Below are 15234 nucleotides of genomic sequence, written 5' to 3'. Positions count from 1 at the left end.
GAGACGGCTCAGAAATCTCAATCTGCTGATTGAAGAAGTCACTTGCATGGAGATACATTTGTTCAAACTGAATCCAGACAAGACAGAAATAGTCATTATAGATTCAAAGTAATGCCCGAGGGTGGAAAATGGAGAGAAACACTGGCTATGACTCAATGGCAAGTGTACTCTTCCTCTTAGATAATAAGCATTGTCTGCACCCCGTTTAAGAGTAGCCTTCAAATGTGTGCACATGTTGGTACAGTGGTTAAGGTTGTGTGAATGTATTTTAAGACAGCGTGTTGTGCTTCTGTGAGTCTTTTACTGCAGACAAATCATTGAGGTATGCTTTATACTGATGCAACTGGACTACGCAAATATGCTATATATGGGTTTTATTGTGTTTGTGTTGTATAGATCACTTTCCACACCCATTGAATTCCAAGAAGTTTTGTTGTGACATAAATTCAATATTTTTAGATGTAATGTAGAAGTGACTTATTTAGTATTGTTTCACTTTTAATATTATAGCTATTAAGCTATCCTTTTAAGGTATTTCTCATTAGTGGTACGCGTCTTTAATCAAGGAACTTAACCTTGAGCCACCTCTTGAGGTGCCTCTTGCGCTTCACCTTCCCCCCACCATGCATGATCCCCACTGGATACCAGTGACTGGATAATGACCACTGCCTGCAGTCATGTGGGGTGATTTAAGGGGCAAATCGGCACAACCTACAGTCCTCGGGTGAGTGGTGCCTCATTGTGCTGTAATGAAGGTGCTGATTCAGCGCCAGACAGTGGGGCGCACCTAATAACTGCAGGAATAAGGGGGGGATGGACTGGGAGACCTCCTAGGTAGAAACAAGGGGGACTCTGGGAGCTGTGGCCAGTCCACGGATCAGGCATGGAGGGGAACAAGGAACATATACAGGAACATATATACAGCCTGTATGACAACATGGACACAAGGAACCTGTATGTACAAATGTGAGAAAAGTGAAAAGGCAGGCAAACTCTATCCATGGGGGTGCCACAGGTTGAGCTTCACCATGTAGGCCTACTTTACACATAGCTCATGCACCTCGGCTGAGGGGTGCGGGGGGGGGGGGTTTGAATTCAGGTTGCTCGTCTCCAGCAGGCCGCAGTCACTGGGAACGGCACCGGGAGATGTAATCAAGGTCGGCGAGCCAGCCCTACGGCTACTCGCGGGAGCTGGAAAAATCAACCTGACCCAGAGAAGTACTTGCATGGCACCTAGGTGGTTTCAAATCGCCCGTTAGCCAGCGGGTATGGGAACGAGGATGTGGAATGGGGGCGCGCTGAGTAAATGTTTCCCTTCCAACTAGTTCAGGGTGTCTCGTGTTCCTTCCTTTTTAGTACTGACCAATGGCAGATGAACAGAGGCCCAGAGGTCAGCACAAATATGTTACTACAATTTGCAAACTGTTTGCGGGTGTATTGGGAAGCAATGTGGTGCCACACAGGGAAGAGAAGAGCTGTGAGAGGGCGGGTCTGTTAGCTCCAATCATGTTTGATGGGTGTATGTGTAGCTATAGATGCATGGCGTATTCTAAGCAGTTAGCTTTGTGGGAAGTGAAAAGACGGGAGGTTTGAAGTGCAACTGTTTCAAACTCCATGCACATTGTATTAGCAGTATAGAAATGTTGTCAGCTAGGCACCAGTTTGTCAGATCTCATCAACCAGTTCTGTTCCACTGTGCTGTTTGATCTGTGCTTGCCCAGCTGTAATAAACAACGTCACTTTTCTGCCTGTCTCCTTTTTGGACTACTAGTCGTAACTTATTTTGCCCTTGAGGACCCCTGTTACAGTGTCATATCTTCTCAAATGCAGCTCCAGAGTTTGGGTACGCTGAGCCTATCAATGCTGTCCGTGTTCCCTACCTGCTTAAAGAGTCATTTGTTAAGTTTGGCATTCCGGTCTTCAGGTGGATTCTAAATTATGCACTTGTATTATGTCATATTTCCGTACAGTGCGCAGATGCCCCTCAGGTGGGAGTGGTTTAATACTTAATTGCATTTTAAAGTACAACCCCCTCCCCCCAACCCCCCCAACAGATAAGCCCTTAGATGCAGTCCATAGACTGAAGGCGAGCACTCTAAACTGAGCATGCTAGTTTTCCATGTTGAGATGTAGAGGTCATGTCTGTGTTTCTACTCTATTGTGAGGAGGCAACAGGCATCCTTAAGATGCAGCGCCACAGCACCTGCAACGTGACCAACATTTGGTGGAAAAGGTAAGGGCTCATATCTAAAACGGTCTGAAATCATTCTAGATTTTATTTGTAGGGAAGTTAAAATCTCTCAAAAAGACTACCTTCGTTGTAACTACATTTTGCAACAATCTTTAAATCGACATGTAAATACCGGGTGACATGAGAGAGGGTTCATTGCGAATTTGACAGCATCTCCTGGCAATTTGGTTTAGCATCCTCTTGCCAGACGATGTATTCTGGCATAGCTAAAAAGTCTCTTGTTCTTTACGTAGATGCTGAAAGATATATGCACACCAACAACATTCCAGTTCCCAACAGCCTGGTGTCGAGCTTTACGCCTGCATACTCAGTACTCATGCCTGCGCCAACGTGTAGTTTCCTGGCATCTGAAAACCCGAATATGGTTTACTGCACTCATATTCACTCAAGGTGGAAGCCACAGCCCCAGCTGAAGGCAGCGCCCCCTTCAGGGTTTGGATGGTTTCCTTTGAGAAGCAATAATGGCGTCTTCCACAAAGAGACAAATGATGAGAAGCTTTAAAAACAGTTCTTTTAAATTTCTCTGAAAAATGACACTAAGCAGTATGTTCTAGTTTTACAAAGTATAACAAAGTTTCTGAAAGGGTTAGAACACATTGTATTAAACAATTATAACATTCTGATAGATTTACCAAAGGAGCATCATGTCTTTCCAATACAATACATTAATCAAGAATATATGAAAGGACCGGGTAGAAGTTGCAGAGTGTCAGTGTCCCGAGCTCCCAGGGTCCAGAGTGGCAAGAGTAAGGAGGCCTCAGAGTCCAGGATTGGCAGAGTCCAAAGAGTTCAGTCTTCAAAGATCCCAGGGCAGTCTTTGGGGAAAGACTCAAGTACAATGTCGAAAATAACTACCGACACAGGGAATCAAATCACGTTCAATGAATAGAGTGCTTTGGATTGCCAGTGTCTTGGGGGCGCAATTCAATCGTGCGTTCCTTCGGAGCATGCGATACACACTTGGCATTCTGATCATTTCATCTGTCAGAATAGTCACCATGACCGTAAAATGTGAGAGACTTGCGGCAGTCAGGGGAAGAGAGGAGGAAGGGGGGGGGGACTCGGGTCTTCATGGAACGGCGCTCCGGCAAGCCAATTTTTGGCAGATCACAGATCTGTCTTGTTCCGGCCTAATTCCTTCCTGCATGCACGCGAGAACACACTCGCAACAAAATAAACATGCTCCTGCATACACTGCCCTCGATAATCGCTCTTCAGTCCTATTCTCTATCTGGATTGGGTTGGTTGGCTTGCCACTTCTGTAGGGAATTTGTTGGCCCACTAACCTAGCTTTTCCCCCTTCATCGCTTGCGACTGGCAGTCCCCTGCATCAGACCACCACATGCTCTGCCTTCAGTACCTCGGGTCGGATCATTTATGGGAACTCGGTTTACTGTGCAATGCTCCTTTTGTCCATTCATTGGGGGCCGGATTACATAATTGGAAGATTTTTCACCAAACCTCTGCTGGCGCCTTCAAGGTTTTCATGCTAAGAATGAAACATAAGACTGTAAATACACCCTTTTCCATAGCTCACTGCCCAGTGACTTATTACCAAAGGCCATCTGCCCGCAAAGAACTCTTCAGGTTCTCAACCTACCAGACATCAGTTCAAGGATCCCAGAACCGGGCCTAAACTTTCTACTTGGTCAGGTCCAGATGATCCCCAATCTGGGGCTAAACTAGTAATTGACCAAAGTCTGAAGTTCCTTTCTCAAGAGATAAATCATCCAGAGCTTTGTTTCAGCAAGCAAAGTCTTCCACCAGTCTTTTGTGGCGCTAATGCCTTGGGCTACCATTCTCACTTTGCACTCACCTTTAAAGAACCTTCTGGGTCCCACAGCGATAAACCTTTTGAAACAGACTCCAGTTATCCCCACTTATTATGCACATCAAAATGGTTGACGGGCCTGCAGATGCCATAGGATGACGGTTTTCATTGTATCCTCTTTAGCGGGGGTTGAGGAAGCTATGACAAGGGTTCCTAAATATCTTCCTTCTCGAGCTCTTTGCTCATCTGCCTCCAACTCCCTCAGAATCAGTTGCTTTTGCAAGCAGCAAGTTGGTGGTAGATCTCTTTCTTCTGCTGGGGCCTCGCTCTGGAACAGCCTCTCTGCCTCTCTGAAACTTAAGGAGAACCATCTCTTGTTCCGGAAGCACCTCAACACCTTCTTCTTTGCTTCTGCTTTCTCTCCTCCTCTCCCCTGCTGAGCTCCTGTCTGAATCTGAAACTGCACTGGTTACCTGGTTACCCTCTGATCTCGGGGCCACGTCCCCTCCCTGCCAGTTGAACACCTGCACTGCCCCTCTGGCAACCCTTGCAATCAGGGACTGTTCTGCATCCCTACAGCCCCTATTTGCACTTGACACCTGATGTCTGCACTTACCCTTGCACTTGCCACCAGCTGGCCGCACTTTTATTTATTGTCTTTATTTATTTACTGTTATCCTATGTACTGTACTTCCCCCCTCCCCTTTCCTCTCGCACTTTCCCTCTTACCCCCCTCCGCTGCGCAATCTCAATGTCTCTGGGCCCAGTAGGACCGTTGTCTCCGTCTTCCCTCTGTTTCTCCTCCCTTGCCTCGTCGCGCCTTGAAACACTTGTGTATAGGCGCGTTATAAATGCCTTATCATATCATCAACCAATGGCCCTAGGCTTTCTCCGATTTCCTGAACAGCCAACACATTCCACAATTGCTAGGGTTGCAAGGTTCATTCAGAAGCAGGCTGTGCCCTTCCTTTAACAGGGTCTCTTACTCTAAACAATTTTCGCCAGGGGCTGAATGGACACTGCTTCCCTCCAGGCACTCTTGATTCTTGAGCTAATGTGCAGGCTCATTGCATTCCTTCCTCTTAATTCTTCATGCACACCTTCCTCCTCGCAACCAGCTTACAAGGATAGTTACCACTCCTGCTTAGCCTCTGCTGCAGCCCAATATAGTTAACCTACTGGAGCCCCCCAGCCCTCAGGTTGCTGTAGTTCTGGCAGAATCTCTCACTTTCTTTGCTTGAAGGAAACTCTCTCACAGACGAGGGCCAATCCTCATTGAAGACACTAGAGATCTAGGCAATGTGGAGGGTGAGGCTCTGTCCTCCGCCAGTTCATTGAATGAAAGAATGTCGGACCTAATGACATTTTGGGGGAATACATTCCAGTGGTTCTCTCCTCTGATGAAGGGGTCCTTTCTTCAATCCTTTCTGGGGAGGCAGGCTCGCACTGGTCTTCGTTTTCACATGGGGGCCTTGATAGAGGCACAACAAGTCTGATAAAAGCATTGTTACTCCCCTTGTAGTTAGCAAAAACGTGGATGTGGAGCACAGGCTCATTCCTTCTGAGAATCTTTGCCTGGCTTTTTTCACCCTGGGGCCAATTATCTGTTGTGGCAAAGGCCATGCTTTGGAATAGACCTTCTAGCAGAGTAGCACCCTTCAAAACACTAAGTCCCCCGATTAGGAAGTTGTTAGAAGTTACTTGGACTATGGCATACCAAAGCTCTTCTTTCCCTCGGAGGCAGGCAAGAAAGGTGGCGGCCAACATGCTAAGAGTGCACAGTCCACCACATAGACAGCATCTAGGGCAGTGAACAAAGGCCAGGAAACAAGCCTGCTTGAGGATGGAAAAACACACCTAGAACATACATGGTAGAACCTTGGACCTTTCCTTTTAGTGAGTAGATTTGAACCATTCTTCAACCGATTAGTATCTAACCAAACAAAATACTTCTACACAGTCGACTAAATCTTTGGTTGTTCTAACAAAACTCAGCTAAGCCATTTCAATCGCAGCAGTGTAGATCAGACAGGAGCAGGTACTGGGCAAGGTTTTAGGGAGTTTCAAGACCACAAGCAGCATCAAGCAGATGTCTCCCTCGACGTACACCACCACAAACAAGCAACAATTAACAACTAAAAGGATTCAGTGCACCACCATCCTTTTAGAGGGTCATTGCACTTCACTCCACAGTAAAACACATCTCTGCCAGCTAAGAAGAACATCTCCTTAGACCAGTGGCTACCTTCTGCGGTCATCCAGGAATTTTTACTCCCATATCAGTGACCATCATTTATGCCCTCCCATTCTGCAGGTTGGGTGCCTGGATTTGTCATAAGAGACCCAGAATCTATTTGATTTTAACACCATCAAGGAGGTCACTCTTTCCATTCATTTTCTCTTTCAGGAAGAGATTATGGTTTCTTTTTTAGGCTATTCAGAGTGCCAGTAAATCATACTCTGAATTTTACCCCTTGCCTCAACCTCTACCTATCTTAAGAGAAGTTTCTCTCCAGTGCATATTTAATTGCTTCTTCATCAGGAAGATTGACTAGGACTACGACGACTACTGGAGTTCAAGGATGCCTATCTTCACATCCCAATCTGGCCACAGCTTTGCTGCAACTGCCAATTTTTGGTGGCAAGCAGTCATTTCCAATAGAAGCTTCTTTCCGACCTAAAATCATCACCTTGAGCGTTCATGAAAGTAATGCTCTCTGTGGGGACCCACTTCCAGGTCCAGCATGTACATGTGAACCCCTACCTAGAAGACCGACTCATCCACGCCGCCAGCCCAGTTCATGTTGCATCCAATCTTCAGACTCTGCTGGACCTTCTTTAAACCTTGGCCTCTCACTCAATACAAAGTCCTCTTTGATGCCTTCTCGGAGGCTGAATGTCATTGGCTTCATCTAGGTCTTCTTTACAACAGAAGAGAGGCTATGGGACTAACACAGATGCGACTCATTTTCTTTCCAAATGACTGCCTGGTGATTTTGGAACCTGATGGTCCTGGTCATCCCTGGTGTCCTGTTATTACCCTTAGCCAGGCTCAAAATGAGGATGCTAAAGCTTTACCTAGCCTAATGCTGGAATCAGAGGACAGACTCGCGATCGGTCCCTGTCTCCATCCCGTACCAATTTTTGGGGTCAGGGGATCTATTATGGAGGTAAATACACATATGGTGACGCTATTCCCAAGCCCACTTTCCCTACCCGATTATGGCAAACACACACTAGTTCCACATCAGTACGCTCAGCGTGGCATGCTCAAGAAAGAAGGAGGTCTAGACATGGCAAAGGAGCAGGAACAAAGGTGAGGAGGAAGGGATACTGGGGTAGATTGAGTCCTGCATTGACAAAGGGAGAGAAAGAAAGGGGGTGGGCAGAGGAGCGGAAGGTGGTTGCAGGGCTGTACCACAGCATGACAGTAAAAGGCCCAAAGGTGGGGGAGTAAATTGGTGAATGGGGGAGGAGGATTGTGGGGTCTACTCTGCATCAAGGACCTTTTGTTCTATTGTGGGTACTAGGAAACTGTTCCCTCCGGATCAGACATGGGGTTTGCGAGTGAAGGAGCTAGATGTGCTGCATGAAAGCACTCTTCTCTTGAAGGCCTGGGATCTGGAAACCTGGGGAATGGATTTACTTGGAGTGGAAGCAAAATGTTAGCCTATGTTTTGCCTCGCTCTTCCAGTGATTGCAAAGTTTCTAGCCAAGTTCAGGGATTCTCAGAACTGCAACCTCATTCTGATAGTGTCACATTGCCCGGAGAGTTTCTGTTTTTTGACCTCATTCATGTAACATGTCTTCCCACAGGACCCTTCTCTTCATGAAAGTCCTTCTCATGCAAGTCCTTCTCATGCAGATGGAACAGTGATACCTCCACTCCCTACCGACACAATCGATATACTTGGCCTCTTGGTGCCGGAGGTGTTAATGGACACCTAGGCCTGTGTCAAGAAAAGATTGGCATCCTGCATGCACCAAAGAAGCCAACTGACAGAGCAATACACTGCAGCAAGTGGATGTATTTTTCACATGTGTGCTCTTTCTCTCAGTTAAGGTACATCATGATGTCTGGGTTGTTAATATAGCCTGTTCTCTCTACTACAAGCATTCTTTAGACCATTGCCACTGCATAAATGCACTTGGCAGTGGTGACTTTTATGGCTGCTTTTACCTCTGCCAGGCGTGCAAGTGAACAACGTGTCTTTGAGCATCGACTCTATATACTATCTCCCACAAGGATAAGGTGGTGGTGTGTACCCACTTCCTCAAATAATCAATACATTTGCTTACCAATCTGTCTTCCTAATCCCTCCTCAGAGTTTGGGTGGGTGTTCCTTTGCAAAGGTCTAAATCCCTGGACTTTTTGGCAGGTCTGGATTGAGTTAACCAGGCTCCTAAACTGAATTCATCCATCTCACACTGGTTGTCCTGTGCGTCCTGTAATTAACAAAGTACAGAAAATAATCCTCTCCAAAAGGTCTTCACAATCGCTCTGCACATGCCAAAGGTGCATGCGTTGCTTTTTAGAACTGTGTACTTATTGTAGTCATCTTCAGGGAAGCTACTGGGACTTCAACACTCCATATGCGAACACTACTCTATGGATGTAATTTCACGGAGTGATGTTCAGCTCAGTCAAGCAGTGCTCAATAACCTCTTTGGTTCGATTGCAGATTTCCGAACCCAATATAGCGAGTGCTTTGGGTGTCTCTCCAAATAACAGAAAAAACTGGACAGGGCGTAGGATTATGGAACAGTTACCGACCATAGTAATTAATATACTCCTAGGTCCACAGTCCCCTTTGCCCCATAAAAATCTTGCCACCTATTATTGTGAATGGAAATGGCCTGAAGGGCAGATACGAAGGGTGGAGCATGCAGGAGTGTTGTAAGAAGGTGTGTGTGTGGTTGTTGTTGTTTTGCACTAACAGTAATACTGAGCAATTTTGGCTCTGGTCCCATCCCCATGTACAGGATCCCGAAATGTATGAAGGAAAGCGGACTACAAACTCAGAAAACAGTAGAACGTATGAAGAGTGAAATGTACATTTTGTAATCTTGTATAAAGGCTTCAAACATCTTCACCTAGCATAACAAGTCCCAAGACATCACCAACAGAGCTGAACCAACCTGATCAGAATGACAGAAGGACCTCAGGCTATCTTGATATCAGTGAGAACCATGAAACCCACAAGGGTTTCTTCCTGAATATATGTCACTTCCAGGATCCAAGCACAATACTGCCACACCCAGGGCCACATGAATGGGGGAGTTAGCGGAGGACAGGGGGTAAGCAGTTGGAGAAACTCATAACTCAGTGAAACAAGCATGTGTCTTGTAATCCCACCAGTGGATGACCTATTATTTGTTTGTCCCATTTGTGTCACTGAAACCGAGTCCCTTTTACATTTTCTTTTTTTGTCCATTGTCTAAGGCTCACAGGAAGACATGTTTAATTCCAGCTTTACATTAACTTAATTTTAAAGAATGTCATCTGGCGTTATTCCTTTTGCTGTCCATTTTAACTCATTGTCGTTGGGCAGTTTTGCAATTTTTATATTCAGCACTTAATTTGCAAAACAAGCTGAAACTCTGTACTGTTGCAAATTAATGTCTTATTAGTACGGTGTACCTATTATGTGGATCTATTTATATTGTTGGATTGTGTAAGCTTTTATGGTCGAATTCAATTACAAGAAAAAAGTAAGGCATGATGAGAAGAGTTCAACAAAGTAGCACAGGGCTCTACACATCATTGTTCAACTTTGTGTAGAACGCCTCTCACTGGATCTAAAGGCGCGATCGTCCCATTTCTTTTGTGGTAGGATCTGAAGGATGAAAGATCAGGTAGAATTTGTTCAGAACAGACCAACTTTCACAAATCTAATCTGAGCTGATGGTCAAAATCACAAAGTGTGTAAGCAAGCATGCCCACGCAAAGAAAAAGTTAACCGAGTGTTACACAACAGTTTGAAAACAATCATTCTATCAAACTATATTTATGTTGCAAACTCTTACAAATATTAAAAAGCATGGGGTAAATGGGTTAAAAATGCCACGTCACGCAAAAGAAGCATTATCAGGATTCGATCCATATATTCTGCTCTCTTAGCCAAAGGTACTCTACATTCAGCTATCTATTGGTAATGTGATGTCACTCTTTGAAGATAGCCATACAAGAGCACCACTGGCTCAGGGTGCAGATGCATGTGATGCACAAATTAAGTGTATGAAGGATTGAGGGTTCCAGTAGTGCCCGTTATAGAAAATATCACTGAGTAGACGATGCTCCCCGGATCTAGATCAAGTCGCCTTCCAGATACACAAATGTTTGGTAAAATCCAAGTCACATGTTGTATCCCTTTTAAATTGAATTGAGAGGAAGCTCCTTCCATTTTGCATATATTAATAAAGAATGGGCATTGTGGAAGGGCGAACTGGTAAAGCACATATCAATCAGGTTCATAGTTATAATTATAATAACTGTGCTTTTTATAACGTGCTTAATACCATTTACCAGGCATGACTGGAGTTTCCTATCGCCAGTTCCACAGACTAGCATTTCGCAACCCTCTGCCCACATGAACTAAAATGCATAGACGAGCACCTGGAAGCTGTGTGCTTATTCTAAATTGAACACTTTAGGCGTGCTGTTGAATACATAGGGTGTGGGAAAGATCCCAAAGAGCAGGCAGGGTCATCGGAGGTAAAGTGCTCGCCGGGATAACAAGGGGCTCGACCCATAAGAGTCTTAGTAGTTTAAAACCAAGGAGTTTAAGCGAAATCCTTTATTGTGTTGCAAGCCAAAGGAGAGGATAAGGCACTGGCAGAAGATGGTGTGATCTCTTCAGTTATCGGGCACACCAATCACTCTCTGCTATGCCAACAAGGTCACCTAAAGGCAAGTGGAGTGTTCCACAAAGTCTTGCTATCGGCAGTGATCGCTATAACTCAGTATCACTGTGCCACCCCTTCTACATGACCTCTTGATACCGCACTCGATACGGACACACCTTGCTCACACACATTCAATCCGGTCTACTTCTAAATAGATTAGCTTTATAGCCAGCATGCAGTGAAATGGCTCTTCATATCCTGTAACTTCCACATGCAGAATGAATGGCTGCAGTGCGCCAAAAGTGGAGGCCATGCAATACAAGTTATGGTTGGCATAACACCAGCAAAGGGGATTGGAATTTCAAGAAAAAAATCTTTGGAAGGTCATTGCCGCCCCCCCCGCCCCCCGTTTCAGTGATGGGGTTAAGTGGTAATATGGACACCGCCACGCAGTGGCACCAGTTTAACTGCATGAGCATGCCTCCCATCTGTGGACAAATCAAAGAAGAACAACGTCCTCATTGGCTATCACATATTTATTCTCTTCGACTGTACCCATGTAAACAAAGTGGCAGTTCAAATTAAACAGCAGTAAAATCAAAAAGAGCATAAAGCTACTCTCTCCTCTAACAGATTTCATGCTCTACATCTGTTGACAAAAAATCAGGTTATCAGTTTGTGGTATTAGGGTTTTTGGCGCCAGTCAATCTATGTTTACTAGGATACACTTATATTTTGGAGAGGGTTAGGCAGCCACCAGTGGCAATATGTAACCTTTGCAGAATTGTTTCTAATAAAAGGAGCACATGTTGTGATTAAGAAGGGCACTGTTTGTGATATAGTAAATGAATGATTGCGCATTAGACCACAAACCTAGTCCGACTGCATGGGTCTGTGCTTGGGTACAATCATAGACATGTACTACCTGGAATGGTTTTATGGATATAGGACTGAACTGTGAGAGAAGTAGCAGACAACGCCACATGGTTATTCATATTACTTGCTAAACAGGTTATATATTCTGCTATAGTTAGCCTCCCGTGCCCCCCTCCCGAAACCCTGCAAAACGTCTTGTACCAATGGATTGTTACCTACTATTGGGTCATCAGGTGGTGCTTTGCCCATTGACTAGGTCACAATACCATGTAGCCAACTAATGTCACACTATGGATCAAGGATCTAACGCTGAAAAGACAACTCTTAAGACGTCAGTCAATTTACTATAAGCCAATGATAGTCCTTTGGTTGTTATCCCACTCCAAGAGGCTTACTTAGAGGTGCTTCCCCTCAAATGTCTGGTCTTGGGGCAGTCTGCCACTATAAATGTAAATAAGCTTCCATCACCTCGGCTGCTCGGTTGGATTCATTTTGCACAGGGAAGTTATCCTTTCAGCAAGATTGAGAGCATCCACGGTTCTTTTGGGCACGTGGCTGATCCATCCTGCAGCGACGAGAAACAAGCCCGGAAATGTTGCCACAGAAAAAAAAAAAAAGCTGGAGTTGGAAACAACAAAAAGGTCTCACAAAGGTCATCCGGACTTGGAGCTTTTGAATTAAGGGTTCAAATATGTTAAAAATACTGATCCGCTTATGGTGGCTCTGGATGTTCTACTGCCATCAATCTTGTCTCTAATTCCCTATCCTGGCAACTGCGGACGTGAGCAGAAGCTGCAAAATGTACACCATGCCAAAACCACACAGACAAACACGACATCTGGCCGAGTCACTCATTTCAAGCAACACAACGCCATTGATAATGTTTCCTCCATTTGTGGAAACTCACACGATCATTGCACTTCTGTCTTGGCATTTTGGAGTTTGGAGGCACCCAGAAAAATGGTGTAATTTGTTTTATATGCCATTTGCAAACTCGTCCAAGTAGGCATGAGGGTTGTGTGATCCGATAAGATTTCCACATGACCTCAATCTCTCGAGGCTGCTTCCTGTCCAATTACGATATTAATTCGTTTTTGGGGCAGACAAATGAAGGGCATCACACAACCCTGCTCAACAAGCATGCTGAAAGAAGGGACAACGGAAGTCAGAGGAATGAAGTCCGAAAATAGGAGGGGCAGTGCAGCGTTCTGGGTCCCAGATGAGCGGATGCTGCTGAAGGAATGTCGGTGAAGAGGCCGAGGGAGGTTGGGAGAGAAAACCGCCGATAGATTCAATGCATGCATTTGGGTTGCTCTCCCTCACCCCCTCCTCCACCCAGATCTCAGATCACCCATAATTCCCAGTGAAGGATTGGAACATCAGCACTTAGGTTTTCTGTAGATGCCTCTAAACATGTGACGAAACACCATCAGTCCCGAAGAGTGTTCATTTCAGCGACGAAACACCATCAGTCCCGAAGAGTGTTCATTTCAGCGACGAAACACCATCAGTCCCGAAGAGTGTTCATTTCAGCGACGAAACACCATCAGTCTTGACCAGTGTTCATTTCAGCGACGAAACACCATCAGTCCTGACCAGTGTTCATTTCAGCGACGAAACACCATCAGTCCTGACCAGTGTTCATTTCAGCGCATCAGTGTTGGGCACAATAACATTCATGAACAGTCATCTCATAGTGGAGGCTAGACATCGGAGACTCCAATGTCCTACTAGAAGTTCCTCGCTATCAAACCGCACAGATGCAATCTTATAGCTTAATGGCACATCACTGCAGCGCACACATTCATTTACTCATCTTCATAAACCTGCTGTCAAAATCCGAGGCAAACTATTGCCTCGAGTTGAGCAGCTCGCCTCTTCCGCACTATACTGAAAACTACAACCCTTGTGGCGTGCAGCGAAAACAGAAAAGAACACTATCCTGAAAAGAAATAAACAGCCAACATGCAAATAAACGAGGTAAGAATAAGTGTCACAATACAGATGTATTTGTATTTCCTAGTAACTTTCTATTGGTCTAGAAACAGGATATCGCACCTTTTTCTACTGGCATACCGAAAATACTTGATCGCAGTGAACTACTCCAATTCAGTCTATGCATTGTCATTGGACGCCTTTAACATTACAACATGTTCTAGATTAAGGTCATTTTAAATGTTTTCTTTTTTTTTTTTTTAGAAAAGGCATTGTCGGTTTATTATTTTTTCTAGTCGGGCAAGAAAAAAGTAGACATCCAAAATGTAAGCCTGATCCAGGTAGGCTGCTCATGCTCGCAAAATGGCATAGACATGCCAGCAGCCTTTGGAACCCCACAGCGCCTGGGGAATAAACGCAGGTCCAAGATGAAACGGATTCAGCAAGGGCTCTCACTCGTAGGCAGGCGATTACAAGTTCCCCTGGACATCCATCTGCTCTCGCCACCTACGGCTGCATGGCAGACAGCCGCGAGATGGAGGACACTTGGCGGTACTGTCGTCAGCCATCATGCCCACGGGGACATCCATGTGCACCTCCCTCCTAGCAGATATGCTGGCTCAACTCTTCTTAACCCGATTAGGCTTGTTTTTTCCCCTTCGCGTCTTCATAGCCAGCTCGACAGCCGCATATACGCAAGCCAAGGGATTGGCTGTGGCCCAATGTACTAACAAAAGCGAGGCAAGCTACACAGTAGCACTCCTTCAGATATTCACACCTGGAGAGGACGGAGAGGATTCTGCCAAAAGCTAGAGATTTAAGACTAGAATCTGCAATTAAATCCTGTCTCGGGGACTGTCGACAACTGATAACTCAATTCGTCCAAAATGTCTTTTCAAAACCACTCTGGAGGAATTCTAGAAATAATGAGAAGGAAAATGCAAATGTCCAGTTTGACAGTACTGTGTAGTCTTGCACTGTACAAGTTGAGTCGTGGTCAGGGGTTGCAATGATTTCCATTGTAATGGGGGAAGAAAATGAACACCCGCATCACTAAAGCGTTTAATCACTTCACAGCACATAATCGCACACAAACCAATCCGTTAATGCATAAACTTTTGCACTCAAGGTCTCTTGAGAAGAAGAGTGCTGAAAAGAAATGAGGATTTTACACTAGACATGAGGCAGCTCAACGGACTATGTGCAACAGAAAATATACTTTGTATTCAAATTTATTGACCAGGGATGCCATGTATTACATCACAAACAGAAATTGAACTTTAGCACAAAGTAGAGAAGTCCATCAAGTCGAATCGCCCATAGAAAAAGAGGTTGCTCGCAGCACAAGCCAGCACCAAATGTTATCAAAAGTATTAATGCCATGCTCGTGCTGAGAAATGTAGCCACTTAATGGGGGTGGAGGGGGGTAATCGCACATTTGGTATTGCCTTATCGCCTTATTCAATGAACCACCAAGGGGTGAAAATTGACCCTTTAGCCATTTTGTTTCAATGCTGATTAATTAGAACATTTAAACAAGACCGACAAAAAAAGT

The 15234-nt window shown here is 45.0% G+C and overlaps 1 protein-coding gene and 1 long non-coding RNA gene across 2 annotated transcripts in view; one reads left to right on the top strand and one right to left on the bottom strand.

Moving 5' to 3' along the window:
* ZDHHC21 (zinc finger DHHC-type palmitoyltransferase 21) overlaps nucleotides 1-15234 on the bottom strand; it is a 325920-nt gene that overhangs the window by 142043 nt on the left and 168643 nt on the right. The gene's annotated exons all lie outside the window — the stretch shown is intronic.
* The window catches only part of LOC138510418 (uncharacterized), a 380472-nt gene continuing 377894 nt past the window's right edge, over nucleotides 12657-15234 (top strand). Inside the window, exon 1 of the long non-coding RNA XR_011280381.1 lies at nucleotides 12657-13724. This is a non-coding gene — a long non-coding RNA (uncharacterized lncRNA). The remainder of the gene's footprint in view (nucleotides 13725-15234) is intronic.

Source organism: Ambystoma mexicanum, chromosome 6p (assembly GCF_040938575.1).
Source record: "Ambystoma mexicanum isolate Mex_15411 chromosome 6p, UKY_AmexF1_1, whole genome shotgun sequence".
Lineage (NCBI taxonomy): Eukaryota > Metazoa > Chordata > Amphibia > Caudata > Ambystomatidae > Ambystoma > Ambystoma mexicanum.
Note: the sequence above shows the minus strand (reverse complement) of the source record. Positions and strands in the feature narration are given on the sequence as shown.